This window comes from Watersipora subatra, chromosome 7 (genome assembly GCF_963576615.1).
Source record: "Watersipora subatra chromosome 7, tzWatSuba1.1, whole genome shotgun sequence".
Classification (NCBI taxonomy): domain Eukaryota; kingdom Metazoa; phylum Bryozoa; class Gymnolaemata; order Cheilostomatida; family Watersiporidae; genus Watersipora; species Watersipora subatra.
Window position 1 is genome coordinate 15299415 of NC_088714.1, and position 3206 is coordinate 15302620.

Below are 3206 nucleotides of genomic sequence, written 5' to 3' on the forward strand. Positions count from 1 at the left end.
TAAAAACTTTATCAATATAACTAGACACATAAACGACAGACAGACAAACACCGAGGTTTATATATAGATAAGGATAAGTGCCTATCCATCCAAAGCAATAACCAAAGTTTGAAAAAAGGATTGCATTATATAGAATGTGAACTTACAGCTTTCAGGTGGATGGCTCTCAATTTTAATATCTACGCTGATTGACTGCTGTCTACTGTTTCAGCATCAGTGTGTAAATAGTGACTATCTGTGCTTTATTGGCACGCATCACAATCTCTAACAGTACACCAGACAGCCAAAGCATTAGTATAATATTTCACTTACACCCGATCATATATCTCATTCAACCTATTGTATAGGTTGAATAAATCTACATTTATTTACTAACTTTTAAATGAAGGTTTTTGTTTATTTCTGTGTGTGCTATAAATTTAATTAATGTCATGCTATATTTAAATGTACATATATTTATAGCATTTCGGAAAAGTCTGGGCATGCATTTTTCTTCTAGTAAAGTTTCTCTTAGTAAATTGCTGTAATTCAAGCTTGAAATGTAGGTATTTTAACTGATTGCCATTAAAAACTGACAAGTGTAATAACTGTCTACAAAATTAATCCATTGTATCACAAGTAGACTGTGTGGCTTAGTGAATAGAATGTCTGCTTAGAGACCTGGCAGTTTCAAATTCAAATCTACTGCAAAGCGGATTTTTTGTACTTAAAAAATACGTCGCTAAAATTGGACGCACAAAAGACAGACAGACAAATGCCGAAGTTTTATATATAAATAAAGATAATAAAATATAGTACAATATAGTAAAACAAAATGTGGTATAACATAATACAGCATGATAATATTTAGTGTAATCTAATACAAGAAAATCTTCACTGCAATTAGACCAGTGTCTGTTTATCCGAAGCCACGGCTGAAAGTTGGAAAAACAATTGCATCACATGAGATGTGAACATACAGCTTGGTAACCCGCTTTAGGTTGGTAACCCGCAATTCTGATATCTATGCCAATTGAATGTTGTCTACTGTTTCACCAACAACACACAAATAGTGATTAGCCGTGCTTTACTGGCACACATCACGATCTCTCACAGTATACCGGATGGCCAGGGCATTAGTGTAATACTTCACTCACAACTTCACTTACACTTACGTGGCACTGGATATGATCTTGGAACCTCCAGATCTAGAGGTGGCAAACTTGACCATTAAGCTACAAGGAATACAATGGTCATACAAATATTCATTATATTGCATAAGATACTCGTGCTTAAAGTGCTTGTTTGGGGTTGATAATTAGCATTATCATATGTAACCATTGTTAAATTAGCCCAAAACACGGTATTGTTTTAGTAAAGATTTTAGTAAAGATCTAGCTTTCCAGGTAAGTTACTCAAATTAATTAGGTAATTATTCTATTAGTCGTACTATATACTTGAAGTAGGCATAAACAAATTCTAGTGGCCTCTCACAACATACTGTATGTATTGACTAACTGAAGGATATCAAGGGCGTATGAAATTGCGGCATCTCAGACTAAGTCAAATACTGTTGTACTAAAGCATACAAAATCTTTAAAATTACAATAACCATAATGGTATATTGAGTACGATCATTCTTGATGCATGCAAAGATGAATTCTTGAGTTTTTAGTCAGTTTCTGATCGAGACACATTTACAGGAAAAGCGAAAACTCTGAGATTGTCGATAGAGTCTGGCATAGCTTGAAGTAGGTGTGACTGTGGCAGGTGAAGTAAGTGAAACCATAATGAGTCTGCTCTTCCGTCACGTGAGAACTTGTCGACATCGCTGACCATCACTCTTATTATACTAAAGATTAGTTTTCTACTTTAGAATATGCATGGTCAGTGGCACAAATGATGGAGTTTCGGTCTCACAGGGTTGAAGGTAATCGGTTTAAACAACATTTTATGATAAAACATGAAATAAAGAGTTGTCTGCCACTTTAGTTAAACAATTTAAAATGAAAGGGAAGATACGCAACTACTGATTTTTTTCAACTATAGATGACTAATTATTGATAATGTATTGCTGATTTGTTTTTGGTATTTTCATCTAAGTTTATTGGAAAAGTCTTTGACATATGGGTTGTGAACCACCTTGATGTGGCTCAGGCTTGTTAACACTGACCTGCACAGTTGAGCAGTGTTATTTCACTGAATCGTTCTGATCCCCTAGTCAGAATCTGAGCTAAAAGAACTTTCTTTGCATTTGATAACCTTAACATACACTCTCTATAAGAAAAATATATTAGCACTCATGTTAAACATGAGTCTATGTTAAAGGTTTAAAGAATAGATTGTGCTTCCGAGCTTCCAACTACTGCCGGTTTCAAGGGTGTGGTTTTTCCTCTATTAAGCCACACTTTTTCGTAGCATTACTCAAGTAATTATCATTCAGGTAGATAGCTTCTTACTACAACAGTATATATATTTATATACACAGTTTACATTCCAAGTATTTCTTTAGCTTAACAACCGAACTTTCAATAAAGGATATGCATCCATTTTTCTCAGAAAATTATTTTAAGGCTGATATCAAATATCAGCCTAAAAACTGGTCTTCAAAATTTTTTTGAAGACCAGTTTTTCTAAGCTGGTACAGTCTAATTATCAGTATAGAAATATTTATTTGTGAAAGGTCATCCTTATCCTTTTCATTGACTGAGCAATTGCTCTGTATCAAGTATTGTCATTTTAGATATGTTTCTAACCTGAGAGGCCTGTAAAAAACCTTCAGAATACGCATATACCACAATTAGCCTAACTATTTCTATGATTTGAGGTCAAATGACAGCCATAGTAGTTATCCAGTGGTCAAGTCAAATTATGTCAAATCAATTAATCGCATTCGCCCTATAATGGGGCATTAGAGCAATTTCTTTATTAAGTAACATGAGTAGATTACTCTTAGTCTGGGTTTATTCCTTTCTTTTTTCCTATTTTTATTTTATTGTGAATTTTAAGTTTGGTTGGGGCAATGTTATTATTAAAGTAAAGGGTAGGGATTAGGCGGAGACAAGAACTTTCAATAAATATTGAAAGTTCTTGGTGGGGTTGGGTGGAAAAAAAATGGGTTAGCTGCTAAGGATCCGCACAAAAATGGAGTGTTTTTTAATATTGGTGTTGATTGCACCTTTAGTGCTTTTGTGGCGTGTATTGTGTAAGTGGGCATTTGAGAAAAA